We start from the raw sequence: 15,613 nt of genomic DNA on the forward strand, positions 1-15,613 counted from the left end.
TTTTTGTTGTTTTGCATTCTTCATCAAACCACGGATTAGCCGGAAAAGTGTTCTTGGCTTCTCCTGTGGCCCTAGATCTTTTACACTCCTCCAATGCTTTAATGATAGTAAGAACAAGATTATCCTTGTCCATGAAATGTTGTTTATCAGACTCGGGATGGTTTCTCGAAACTCTAGACAGCCGCAAAAGAGAGTTTTGGAAAGTAGCATGGTTTTCTTGTGTCATTAAAACTTTGCCAATCAGAATCAGAATCCTCTTTTGTAAAGGTTTTGGGACAATATGTTGATCTTTAAAGTGAGTGGCCACCCTTATCAAAATGGGGTTATGATCAGATTTTAGCTCCATGGGGCAGTCCTCTATCTCAAAGTTAATTATCTTTGCGACATATTCTTGTGAGCATATTACATAGTCAACAACACTTTGTCCATTGTATCTTTTGCATGTGATTCCACCTGATTTAGGCCACTTTTTCAAAGCATTACATATGACCATGTTATATAGGTAGCATAAACTTAGTAATTCAGCACCAAAATGATTAATCTTTCACATGCTATCCTGCGAAGATCTTTCCCATTTTTGTGTCCCTTCTTCTTCAAGCCAAACTGGGTTTTTGCTTTCACTGTAGCTCTCCTTAAGATTGAGAGTTTGGTTGTTTGTTGTTCTAGCATTGAAATCCCCTATTATCATTATTTCCCCTAGAGAGCTAAAGGTTGCTATGTCTTTTTTGAGTGCAGCGAATGGGTCTTCTCGATCCAATCTATGCTTTTTATACATTTTTGAGCCTTTTGGGGCGAAGTAACAAACAACCACCCTCATAGTAATCTAATTCTCTGTTATTTTAATCCAAATATACTGCTTGTTTACATCTTCTTTCTCTAAGTTTACAAATCTGCTCCAAGTTTCTTTTATTAGAACGGTGATGCCTCCATGCCCCTTACCATTATCTATCTTCTCATTCCACAGTGATACCTTCTTATACCCTTCAAAATCTGGAACCCTACATCCATCATGCTCATGTGTCTCGGTAAGCATAATGATGTCATTATCTTTAGCTATCGGCCCTAACCCAGGTCCTCTTCTCCAAGGATAACCTCTACAGTTCCAACTAACTATAGTTAAATGTTCCTGGGTGGGCCCGAGTTCCTATTTATTGTTTGTGATTTTGTCGCTAATTTGGGCTTTGCCATTTTGTAGCCACGCCCACTTGCAAAAAATTTTGGACTATATTTATAAATATTTATAGTTTATGAGGTTAATTGGTAGGTTATGTAACTAATGATGTTCTTTATGTAATAAAAGTCTTTGTGAGTTTCAAATCAATTATTTGTCTTTTAAATATGATCTAAAAAGCTTTTGAATCGAAATAATAATTTTTTTATATAAATAATAATTTTTTTTATTTTTCAATAGAAATAGAGAAAAGAAGAAATATAGAAACATAAAGAGGGGTATTAGTTTGAAATTTAAATCTCTAAGTTTAATTAAATATTTTTAAGTATTTACTAGTTGATCTAGAGATATCTTAGAGTAATATTTTAAAACAACCTTAAAATTTCTACCCAAAATCTTTGTAAATTAATAATTACTACTATAATTTGTATATGATTGTAGAATTTTAGAATACACAAATCTTCACATTATCAAAAAAATTGACAATTAAATTAATTAGTATCATAATTTTCATATTGTTCAAATAAAAATTAACAACATTTATGCCCCCAACAACAAGAGAGAAAGAAAATTCTACTGGTCCAGAGCAGAAGGGATGGTACAGAATAGTAACTTGAAAAAAGGCATCATTATGGGAGATTTCAATACCCCTCTTCTGGATAAGGAGAAGAAGGGTGGTTTGCCTTAGGACTGGGATAGCAAGCATGATCTTTCTAACTTCATCAATGATTTGGCTTTTCTGGATCTGGACCTTATGGGTGGTGACTTTACTTGGTCCAATAAACGCTTAGGCAAGGAGTGTATTCAGGTTAGACTGGATAGAGCCCTCATTTTTCCTGAATGGTTGAAGTCCTCTTCTTGCAAATTAGCTCTTTTGCCTAGAGTTGGGTCTGACCAATCCCCCATCTCCCTCTCGATTGTTCCTTTTGACCCCCGTAGACCTCCTCCCTTCTGTTTCGAGAAAATGTGGACCTCCCACCCTGACCTTTTAGAGAGTATTAAGGGCTGGTGGAGCATAGATGTGGAAGGCATCGCTATGTTCAGGGTAGCTAGAAAACTCAGTAATGTTAAAAGGATAGTAAAAGCTTGGAATAAGTCAGATTTTGGTCATTTATTCTCTATGAAAGAGGATCTCTCTTCTAATCTCACTTCCATCCAAGCCTCCATTCAGGAAAATGGGTATGATGCCTTGAGTAGAGAAGAAGAGTTGTCCATCCTGTCTGATTTACATGACATCATTAGTAAAGAGGAAAAGTTCTGGAGGCAAAGATCTAGAATCAATTGGCTCAAGGAAGGAGACCAGAACACAAAGTTCTTCCATTTATCCACTCTTAAACATAGAGCTAACAACAGGATTTCTGGCCTGAAGAAAGATCAGGGTGTGCTGACTAAGGAAGAAGATATTTCATTTGAAGTTGTCTCTTTCTTCTCCTCCCTTCTATCTTGAGATCCTTTTCTCTCTAAGGTGGACCAGGACGACATTGTCTCTTATATACCTCAGATCCTCCAACCGCACCATAATAATCTGCTCCGGGCCATTCCTTCTGATTCTAAAGTGAGAGAAGCTCTTTTTTCTCTTCCGGCAAATAAATCGCCTAGACCTGATGGTTTTCCTACCTTCTTTTTCCAAATGTACTGGCCTGTCATTATGAAGGATGTTGTTAAGGTGGTTCAGGAGTTCTTTGGAGCCAGAAGCATTCTGAAGGAAATCAATTCCACATTCTTAGTTCTTATTCCCAAAGTGCCAGGTGCTGACACTCTGGATAAGTTCAGACCCATCAGCTTATGCAACACATTTTATAAGATCATCTCGAAGGTGCTCACTTTGAAGCTGCTTAAGCTTCTCCCCCTGATTATTTCTCAACAACAATCTGGTTTTGTCTCGGGCAGACATATTTTAGATTCGATTATCATGGTGCATGAAGTGATTCACTCTATGGAAGCTAGTAAGAGAGAAGGGATGTTACTCAAACTTGACATGTCTAAAGCTTATGATCGGGTGGATTGGTCTTTTTTGGAGTTGGTGTTGAAGGCTTTTGGCTCTGATGTCAAATCTTGCAAGCTAATCTCCCAGCTGGTCACCACCCCCTCTCTAGTTGTTTTAGTGAATGGATCCCCCTCTGATTTCTTCAAACCTACTAGAGGCCTTCGTTAGGGGGACCCTCTATCACCGATACTCTTCATCATCTTGGCGGAATGTATTGGCAGACTCATGGAGAAGAAAAAGAAAGAAGGGAAGATCAAAGGCTTTAAACCTTCTTCCAAATGCACCCCCTTCACGCATCAGCAATTTGTTGATGATACCATTATGGGTGAAAAGGCCTCGGTCAGGGAGGCCAAGGCTTTGAAAGACACTTTGGACACCTATTCCAGAGGGTCGGGGCAACTCATCAATTGGGACAAAAGCTCTGTTTTCTTTATCAACACTCCGGAGGGAAGACAACAAAGAATCTCTAGAATCTTGGGATGTCAGGTGGGGAAGCTTCCTTCTACCTACCTTGGTCTTCCCTTGGGCATGTCCCCCTCTGATTCCTTCTGGAACGACATCTTGGAGAGGTTCAGTAAGAATTTGGCTAGCTGGAAAGGAGCCATTCTTAGCCAAGCTGGAAAATGTCAACTAGTTAAATCCATCCTTCAAAACTTGCCAATATATGCCCTGAGCCTTTTCACCATACCCGGGAAATACATCGAGAGGATGCAGAAAATCCAAAGGGATTTTTTATGGACGGGAACTGAAAGGAATAAAAGGTACCCCCTTGTTGCTTGGGATAAAGTTTGTCCCCCTAAAAAGAATGGTGGTCTAGGAATCAGGAAGCTCACTAATATCAACAAGGCCCTCCTAGCAAAGCAAATTTGGTGCATCTTTAGTAGCACGGGGGAATGGAGAGACACTGTGATGAACAAGTATATAAAAAGGCCCTCTTTTTAGTTCACTCTTTTCAGCGAGGATATCCCTAGAGGCTCAGTTGTTTGGAATGGCTTCTTAAAAGCTAGGGATTTGGCTAATTCTAAAGTCTCCTGGAAGCTGGGAAATGGGGAGAACATTCTATTCTGGTCAAACTGCTGGCTTTCTCAGGGCCCCCTCATTAATAACCCCAGCTATGGAGTTTGGGCTAATGATTGCATCAACCTTTTTGGGCACAAAGTCAACAATTACATGACTGAACAGGGATGGAAGGACCTTTCTATTATCTCAGAGGACCTTAAACCAATTATGATCATGCTTAATTCCTTATCCCTCAGCATCAACAAGGATGAACTGGTTTGGAGGGATAATGCCAATGGGCTCTATTTGGTTGCCTCTAGGTACTCTACTTTATGGAGCACAGAAGTATCCCCCCCTTGGTCGAGGGCCTGGCTCCCGGGCCTAACGCCAAAAGTCAATATGTTTTTTTGGTTGGCACTTCAGGACAAAAATCTCATCCAGGAAAATCTCATTAAAAGAGGTCATATCATGCCCAACAGATGTGTTTTATGCAAAGAAGAGTCAAAGACAGGCAATCATTTGTTCGTTCTTTGCTCTTACTCCAGGACAGTATGGGACTTCCTCAGCCAGGACCTTGGCCACAGCTGGTGCATTCCTTCCAACCTTCTGGACTTTTTCTACCAATGGCAAGGTATGTTCAACGGGTCTGCCTTGCAGGAAATCAGCTCCTGGCTCCTGCCCCATTTTTTTTGGAGCATATGGAAGGAGAGAAACAATCGGATTTTCAGAGATAGGGAGGAGCCGACTTTGGTTGTTGGAAGGAAGATCTTCAGTAACATAAAGGAAAATTTTTCTGTGAGGAAGGGGGGAGCTTTTGAGACAGGACGCAAGAAAAAGGAGAAGGTAAAAGAAAAAATGAGGAAAAGACAGGAAGCCAAGTGGCTCCTCCCCCCTGAAGACTGGCACAAAGCCAACTTCGACGGAGCCTCCAAGGGCAACCCTGGATCCTCGGGTAGTGGAGGTGTGGTTAGAAATGAAAATGGAGACAGTATTGCAGCTTTCGCTCTCCCGTTGGACTTCCAAACAAATCATTTTGCAGAAGCCAATGTAGCGTGCAATGTTGTTAAACTAGCTTTTGAAATCAGAGTCACCAATTTATGGCTTGAAGGAGACTCGAATAACATTATTAAGTGCATCAATGGCAATTCGTATCCATCTTGGACGATTGCAAATCTCATTAATGAGACTAGAGAGACCTTTGCCAAATTCAATAAATTCCACGTCACCCATACTTTCCAAGAAGCAAACTCGATTGCCGACAGGTTGGCAAATATAGGGGTCGGCACAGAACAAAAAATGACGTGGCTTCTCGAAACTTGTTTGCCGGCGGACGTCAAGGGTCTGATCGACTTGGATAAAATCCAAGGAAGTACGGAGGATATCAAGTTGTAATTATGAATATGAAAGGGTTAAGATATAAGGGTACTTTTCATAATAGAAGCTTGGGAATTCGTAAATGCAGATATCCTTTATTGATCAATTGCCACGCTTTGTGGGTTGTTTATTGCAATCGTTTCAGGGGCAACAATAGAGTTATTTTTCTCTACTTTTTGCTTACTCTCGGTGGTCCATTCCAATCACAGAGTGAAGAGCACATGAATAAAGTGGGTGTGTAGTGTGTGGAGATGGTGGACGAGAGATGCAGAAAGGAGCCGGTGGGGGACTTTGAGAAATGGAGAAGTAGGCCGAAAGTATGGGAAAAGCTTGAAGAGGGTGGGGTAACCAAGTATTTCATGAAGCTACACGGTTTTGATCAGGAGGTGACCAACAGTATGGTGGGGTCCTGGAAGGATGGCAGGGTTAAGGTGAATGGCATCAACTTTCGGATAATAGAGGAGGTGATAGCGGCTGTCACCGAGATCCCTATCGAGGGTTTCAAATTCTTTAGGGATAAGAAGCTCTCAGCCAATGCGGTTAGGGACTTTGTGGAGAGTGAGAAGGAATTGAAGGCATTGAAAAAGATTGACACCTACTATGTCCCCGACTCCATGAAGAAGTGGTGGAGGTATGTTCTGAAAGTTGTTATCGAGTACATCACTTTGGACCCAAGGTTTGATAGAGCTCGAACCCACCACTTTGTTATTTTAAATCATTTTCGGAAGAAAGCCATAATTTCTTTTCCTTTTTATCTGTTAACCTCTATGAGTAAGGCGATGGATAGCTTCAAAAAGAAGCCCATTGCTAACCCGGCTCTGCATGAGGGGTTGTTGCTACTTATCCATGAGCACTTCAAAGCTCAGACTATTAGCAATGCCCCCCCTCAGACAAAGATTGTGGAGTTTGGAAGTTCCAGTTACTCCTCTGACTCAGATGAAATTCAGAGCCTCAGTTCTGAGAAAGGCGAGATCTCTTCTTCAGGGAAAGTACCGACTTACCATGCTAAAAAATCCCCCTCCCCCATAACCCCAAGCAGAAAAATCCCTAGGGATCTCGGGCAAAAGCAGGCTGAGAAGGTTGAGGAGGGAGGTAGCGATGACGAGGAGGATCCAAAGTCTGAGGAGGTGGTAAAGGAGACGTAGGAGGAAACTAAGGAGGAAAGTGGAAGGAAGAAGCACAAGAGGGAGAGTCTGGAGGATGTGTGCTCTCAATTTGAGGAGGCGTCTGTGCTACCCCTTTCTCCTATCCATCTCCACCCTGAGGAGCAGAAAGAGGAGAAAGCTGGGTATGCAGAAGGGGAAGTGCAGACCATTGACAGGAGGAAAGCATGGATCAACTTCAATGTCAAGACTGCCAAGATGGGAATCTTTAGGGAGGCCATGAATCCCCAAATCCTCATGGATAATCAAGAAGAGCAACGGCTAGAAGAATTAATTGATCCAGCAATTGTGGCTATTTTGGACAGAGCTAGGGAGATAGGGATGAACCTTTTAAATAATGCTCGCAACAGCATGATTGATAATTTCAGATCAATCAAATGGCTTTTCCATGAGCTTGAGGAGGTTAAAGATCAGGTGAAACATATTAAGGGAACAAGGAAAGGAATGGATGCCAACAGGAGGACGGATTCAACTGACAAGCTTAGTCTGGCAGAATAGAGGATACACAACCTGGAAAACTACAATCACAACCTTGTGAATCAGATGTTTTCCTTGTTAAGCTCCATCAACAACAACATCATCTCTCTCATGGGCTGGATCAAAGACAGAGAAATGCACGATGATGAGGATGGAAATGATAGGGATGAGGGTAGAAAGGAGGACGACCTTGCAAAGGACAACTCCATTCTTGCTCAAGACCAGGGGAATCAAAGGGCACAACAGATGGAAACAAAGGAGAATCAACTAGCCTTTGAGGCTGCTTAGGTGATGCATGATCTGGAGCGAAAGAATGAGGAATAACTCTCGCCTGTTCTTTTGTTTATCGTTGTCTTTTGGCTGTGGCTTTGCTTGTTTCCTTTTCCTAGTCTTTTCTCAGAACTCTTTCCTTTGGCTGGGCTTAATGCTTATTATCAGCCTTTTAACTTATACTTTTTTGGCTGGGCTATCACGCTTATTATCAGCCTTCTTTTGTACTAACTATCGGGTTTCAGGTTCCCTGTAAAACCTGTTTATCTAATCAAAAACAACATGAGGGAATATAAATTAGAGTTCATTTATTAATTAAAAATAAAATGCACTTATTAATTAATAATTTTAGGTGCACAAGATGAATAGGGCTAATTTTATTAACAAAATGAGCTAACTCAAAAACTAAAAGTGGTCATGAAACATAATGAGTTAAAGGTGGTACATAATTTCCTTGAATCAAGTAAGCACGTAAGTGCTTTTAGAAACCTAAGAATGAAACATTTTTACATGATCAAATTTAATAAAAGACATGATTAAATATTATACAATATCCCTTCCTTGCTTAGAGTAACTTGGGGAGGGAAAATAATGGGTCCAAGACAAAATGATTCCACAAATAAAATGGTAGATACCCCTTATAAATAGAGAAATATCTCCCAAAGAAGATAGATAATAGAATTGAAGGGCTAAGTAACATTTTCATAGAATATCCTTCTAAACCTCTGTCATGTTGTATTATGATTGGATGAAGCTAGGAAAGTAGTAAGTGTTAAATAATTTTGACTTGTATCAAGTAGCATTGCTTCCCTTAAGATGAAATAACCCTCATGTTGTATATTTTTTATTGGGACTCCAAAGGTGGAATGAAGGATGAAAACACAGTAGATCTATATATTTTAAAAAAATGTTCATACTTCTTCATTCTTATGTTGAGATAAGATCATACATGATTACTCTAAAGTGAGGTGCAACTAGAGGACATTCCATCATGAAAGCATATAGAATACAGAGGAAATAAGACTATTTATATACATACTCGTTGAATATAGAGGATTTGATGAAGACATGTAATACTTTCCATCAAAGAGGAGGATAATACATCATTTGTAGTGTTATCTAGATTATGAAGGTGTGATACTAATGTGGTAGATCTTGTTGACATGCACAAGTCAAGAATCAAAATGATATATCTTTAATTGTGGAGCAAGCCATGACATGGAACCTAAAATACACCACTTTTTTATGTCCATCTACATTGTATATTAATAGCAAGAAATGGTCCATTGGTGGACCAAAAGAATCAAAATATTAAAACACACACTGTCAAATTATACACCAAAATAATTGCATTGAGTAAATTTGAGTGATAAGACATCAAAAAGCTAACCCCATATCACCAAATAATATCTAAGACAACTAGAAACACCTCATGCAAACTATTGTGTCAATCCCCAAACACCTAGGACAAAGTATGCGTGCTCAATTGCTATAATCACCACAATTTTAATTGTACATGTACCAAGAAAAGCCTTGAAGAAAAAAAATATGGTATTAATGACAACAAAAAGATTCACATGTACAATAAAGGATCTTAAAATCAATAAAACATAGAGGAAACTTAGAGCCTTTCTCATAATAGATAGGGATTTTCCACAACCAAACTCTCAAGAATACATGATCATGTATTGAGAAATAATGATACAACCTATAGGCATCCACATACTTCTTTTGTCGGTCTTGAGTTATAGCCAAATGCTTTCTAGAAAAAACTACTTATTGTTCCATATCCTAAAGAAACTTAGGAGCCAAAATATCGTAGTCCTCTAAATAATCCAAATCTAAGGTTGTATGACACAATTCACGATACAAAACCTTAAAAAAAGAGACATGCCAAGGGAACTACGGTACCCATTATTATAAAGAAAACTATACTAGGCACAAGTAGTCCTCATGTTATGATAATTTATCCATTACATACATTTTAAGTATATCCTTGGTTATCTAATTAACTAACTTCATTTGGTCATTGGTCACAAGGTGGTATACAAAACTAATATTAAGCTGAGTAGCCAATGCATATTCTAAGGAAGTCTACAAGGTTGAAGTGAACACTAGGTCTTGGTCTAAAATAATTATATGAGGTATTTCATGCAACTATTGTGTCCTCCATAAACAAATGTACTATTGATGCAATAGTGTCTGAGGACCTCATAAGGGATTGAGACACCATGGACAATGTTTATATCATAACCATAGTAGCATCATGGTAAATTAAATACATATGTATCCCAAAAATAATTTCAAAAGATGGTGTATTCCACTTCCATTCAAAAATGGAATGTGACTTGTAATGCCTCACCTGGGAATCCTTGGACATGAGGATCAATCAAGTACTAATAAGTACTTTTTGTGTTAAAAAAAGGTTTAAACATTAAAACCTTAAGCATTTACATATTTTACATAATGTAAGAAAAAGGTTAACAATGCCGCTAAATATTTCCAATCTTACTACTAAGATCACAAGGTGGTTACATGTGTCCACTAATTCATGATTATTTATATGATTGACATGTAAGAGTTCATCCAAGTTATAATGATCTAAAATTCTAAAGCAATGTTCTTTTTAACCCCAAAGCACAATACCTACCATGGTTAATCATACAAGTTCATTTACCAATTAATTTGCATAGGCAACATGAAGTCATATTTAATTATCACTACAATTATTAATCATCAATCTATTTTTGAATTGGGAAGATGCATCTCCTAAAAGGGTATCTATAAATCTAATTTAGAATTTTTGAACAAGGGTGAAAGTGCCCATTGTGATACAATAAACTCCAACAATTTATCGTATGAGCCAGAATTGGGCCTAGTATAACAAAACTACCATGCCTCATACAACAATCATTCATGAGTCATACGAGAAAATTCTATCTCGTACGATGGAATGTTTTATCATATGACAAATTACCTAGTCATATGATAAATTATCCATCATATGATCATTTTCATTTATAGCCTTAGGGAAAATGATAGAAAGAGTAAAATAGAAAGGTAAACTTCACACTGAGGAAAGCCAAAAATGTGTGAATCAAGGAGGTAGACACTCAAATACATCAAACACAAGTATAAGCATACTGTAAGAATTTGGCTTAGGCTAGAATTCACCCAAGAACTAAGAACTCAAACACAAGCACAACTATAGACCATAAAGAGAGTATGATCAGAATGATGATATATTCATTCAATATGCCATATCTGCCATATGTAAGTAGACTAGGAGTGCCTATATATAAAGGCCTTTGGAGAGCTTCTAGAATGGATAAAAGTCAGCAACATGATAAGTCATACAACCAGACACATGTCCACCAAATATGGGTTATCCTCCATTAAGCACATAAGTAAGTGCGATGATGTGAGGATAAGCCTACAATGGTGTAGCATGCAAATAAGTGGTGTAGGCAACTTGTGCTAAATTAAGAGTGTGAATAACTGTGTTGTCTACATGAAAACTTAGTGAATGATGCAAACTCCAGCGTTGTAGACACCATGTGCTAAATTAGAGTTGCATACTTCTGTGAGAGTACACAAACTCCTAAGTGTCTCACCTAAATAAAAAATAAAATAATGCAATATAATAAAATAAGGCATTAACCTAAGTAAACTTAAGTAAGTGTAAATAGTAAATACTTATTTGCACCAACACCCCCCCTTAAGTGCAACTTAGGGGAATGCCCTTAAGCTTACAAAATCTAGGATGAAGTGCATGATGGGTCCTAGCTACTAGGCCATGTTAGGTGCCCATGTACATAATGAAATGCAATCTCTCATAAAGCGGAGAAAGAGGGAAAACCTCGTGGTAAAAACCCTCCCCCAAAAAGAGAGATGAAAAACACATACGATGTATGGATGGATGGAGTAATCAAGACCCCCCTCATTACAAAATACATCCAGTATATACACAAGAGAATGATGAGAAGAGGAAGAGAGATAGGATAGGCTCCCCCTCCAAAGAAGAATGCCTGCCAGTGGCTGCTCCGATGAAGAAGCTAATCCAAGATTGTAGAATGGTGTTCCTCCCCTTAGGAAGAAATAAGACCAAGGGTGCAAATGAGATGCTTATGCTATGTGTGGAAAGAATCCCATGGATAAGTGATGTCTCTGAAACTTGCTCAACTGGTTGAAGAACCTATCTCAAAGAACTGTTTGTCTCTGCAACTGATGAAGAACCCTGCTGCAACTGCTGATCATAAGTATCCACAATCACTTCAACCTGTGATGATTGATCATGTAGAGAATTAACAAGATACTTGGATGGAGCCCTCGTGACAACTGAAGAAGGTGTTGCTACATCAAGAAGAAGAGGCAAATCATCAATACTATCCCCCAAATCTATCACTGAAGCTGGACCCGAAAGACTAGATGTACCCTGTTGTGTTGGACCTATCATTGTGGCTATATATGCATGTGGACTGAACTAATATAGTGACCTCTTGCTGCAACTATTGGTAGAACCCCACATGTCTAAATATGTTGAAGAACTATTGTTGGTGTCACTATCAATTTCCACATGGTATGATGTGTGGAGAGGAGTAGAGGATAAGCTTGGTGAACTTTTCTCAAAGTATACATCCTTCTCCACAAAAATCTAATGGGTCTCTAGATCTAGAAGTCTGTATGCCTTTACAATGTCTTCATAACCAATGTAAGTACAAGGCTAAGGTGATTGTGCCTTGCATCCCCTAGAAGATATCTTTGCCCATACAGGACAACCAAAGACTCTGAAGTGTGTCACAATAGATTTTTTGTCGCACCATGCCTCAAAAGGAGTCTTGCCATCTAAGGCTGGATGAGGAGACATGTTAAGAATGTGAGTGGCACTATTAATTACTTTGACTTCTAATAATGGATCTAGAGACTTGGCTTGTATCATGCAACTCACCATAGACTTAAGAGTTTAGATCCTCAATGCTGCAACATCTATCTTATGCGAACTGAATGTTGACGAAGTCTGAAGATCAATGCCCTCAAGTCTGTAAAAGCCTTTAAGTCTTCTATTCACATAGATGCTTCCATTGTCCATTCAGAGAATTTTGATGGCTTTCTTGGATTTCTATTCTACATGAGTCTTGAAGGCTAGAAACTTGTCCAACACTTCATTCTTACTATGAAGAAAGTAGACCCAAGTGTATCTTGAAAAGTCATCAATGAAAGTCAGTATATAGCGACCCTAGCTGACTGCAAAAGGACCTACTAATACCATGTGAACCATCTGTAGAACACCTGGTGCTCTTGAAACTTCCCTCTCTGTAACTTCCCCTCTAGATGCATATCCACTGAATCTATTGAACATTCACTATGGAAAAAGTTGATTTGAGGTAGACCTTTGACCATTCTGTTTGTGCAAAGTTGCTGAAGATAGCAAAAGTCAAGATGACCAAACCGTTGATGCCATAATTGCATTGTTGAATTTGATTGAGATAACAAGGCCTTTGAAGGAGACTTGGTCACAAAATGGGAGAAAGAGTACAACCTTTTTTTATGATTCACTTTCCCTACTGCAACCAAGGAATCATCTTTAAGACTGTGCACTTGTACTAAGTCTGGAAGGAACTCAACTCTATGTCCATCTCCGAGGTGAGTGATTTGGTAGATTGATAGGAGATTTTAACTTAGGTTTGGAACATAGAGAACATCTTAAAACTCTCCATTTTACATCTCCATGTTTCCTTTCCCTTCAACTTCCATTTTGCTATCATTTCGCTCAAAGATGTGCGATACCTTTGATTGCTTCATTGAAGAAAAATCCTCCTTTGAAGAACCCATGTGATACAAGGCACCTGAGTCAAATATATGTTCCTTTGAAGAATTTGAATTTTCCATGAGTGCTTGCCCTTTTCTCTTTGAATCTGAACAAGACCCTTTATCCTTGTAAGAATTAGGCAGTGGAACACTATGTTTCTTCATGATGTTGGTCAACTCATCAATCTTCTTAAGATAACACTCATGTTCTTCATGACCCATTTTCTTGCAATAGGCACACATTTTCTTCTCCTTATTGTTGTCCCCCTTCTTGTTTGAATTCGAGGAAGACTTGCCTTGTTGATTGGATGATGGTTTTGTCTTTTTTGCATCCTTTGATTTGTTCTTCCATTTCTTCTTCTTACCCTTTCCTTTATTTGAAGACTATCCAGTTGAATTTTGAGAACCCTCATTGTTGGCCACCAATGCTTTAGACTGAGGTGAATTGGGAATCCTCATGGATTTCAACTTCTTTTATTTTGTATCCAATAGATTAGCATATTCATCAAAAGTGACTTTCTTATAGGCAAGCCCTAATGTAGTCTTTGAGGTGTGAAAATAAGATACAAATTTGGAATACTCTGATGGCAGCTTGTTATGTATGAGATAGATCAATCTGTCATCTTTGATAGAACTCCCACAATCAGTAAGCTTTGTCCTTAGTTCATTCACCTTGATGATGAAATCCTATATTGAATCATATAACTTAGGATCTAAGGAGACAAGCTCATCTTCAATTTTGAAAACATCCTCTTTAGACACTTTACCATATAGGGTTTCGAGGGTATCCCAAGCTTCCTTGGATGTAGAACACTTCTTAATTTGATACATGATCTTATCATTAACCCCCAAACATATATCACCTAGGGCTTTCCTATCCATTGCTACCCAAGCTGAAATATCACTTGTTGAAACCTTATCACCTACTGGTTTAGGAAGAGTACCATCTACATATTGTGAAACTCCATTGTGCATTAAATGATACCACATTTTGATGGACCATATAGCATAGTTATGTGGAGTTAATTTTGGAAACTTAAAATTTCCCATAGTGCAAAAAATGAAAGAAAAGTGTAGAAAAGAAAGAACACAACACCAAGAACACCCCTCTTTTCACTAAATCAAGAAATTGTCCCAAAATAGATGCTTTTGGCACTTTATCAATAGTGCAATTACAATGGGCCACTTGCCAATTTTGGCCTTCATGAACTTCTAATTTTGCTTGTTACAACCTCTTAATGGATTGCAAATCTGGAACTTTATAATGTGCTACAATTCTGAAGCAATATAAAGCAAAGAAAGGCCTTATTGCTGAAAGTGACACTTTTTTCCATACAACCCTACAATTTGACTATGGATCTGGAAAGTAGACAAAAAATAACAAACTTTTCAAAAAAAAAAACTTGTTTTCGACTACAGATGTGCCTGTATGAAGCGTTTGAAGTTGCAAAATGAAAGATTATGTAGGTACAGTTGCCAAAAAATGCAAATTATAACAAATCCATGCACCAAAATGAGAAAAAAAAAGTTGCACCACTAAAATTTTTAGAAAATTCTACCCAATTTCAAAAAAAATCACACCTAATTTGGAGTCCGAGTGTCTAAGTTATGGCCTCTTGAAGTCGGACTGCAAAATCAAAAATCAATTTGGAGAGGGGTTGCATCAGCAAAATATGGGGTTAAATTTGATGGTCATATGACCATTACAACAGTTCTAATTTGGCTAGGAATGCTGGTCAGATGACTGTCAAATTTAGGCTCATGAAATTGATGACATCAGCGCACCTTCAAGCCTCTGATGATGTCAGTGTACGAAATGGTGATGTCATAGTACAAATTTGTACGTTCGCACTGTATGGACTGTATAGACAGGTGGCACAAAAAAAAAAGACATGTTTGCCTGGTTGGATGCTGATTGGACTGGACATGTGTCCTGTGTGTTGTTGACTTGGTGAGAACTAATTAAATATGATCATGTGTCTATTTAGGATTGGAGCATGAGAGCTACTATGTGGCGGGGCTATGCACTATGGGTGACTTAACAAGCTATGTGTGGCCACTGTGGGTTCTGTCACATGTCCTGTGTAGAGGTTTGTCATATGGTATGCATTGTCCACCAGTTTGTTGTTTAGCGACACTGAAATTCACACTACGGTCACCGTAAAGTTTGAAGAATGGTGGCAGGGTTTTGAAGTTTATAATCCCACATGTGTGGGGTGAGCACAATAAGCGCTTGTTAAAAATAAACTCCTACTGCACATAAACAAAATAGAGAAGCCTGCTATATGTTTGGAAAGGCGTGGGGCTCTCGACCAGTAGAATAAGAGTTGGTCAGTGACTGTTAGCTAGATTTGATGTGTAGTA

Source organism: Cupressus sempervirens, chromosome 1 (genome assembly GCF_028749045.1).
Source record: "Cupressus sempervirens isolate cs-2001-9-10 chromosome 1, ASM2874904v1, whole genome shotgun sequence".
Classification (NCBI taxonomy): Eukaryota; Viridiplantae; Streptophyta; class Pinopsida; order Cupressales; family Cupressaceae; genus Cupressus; species Cupressus sempervirens.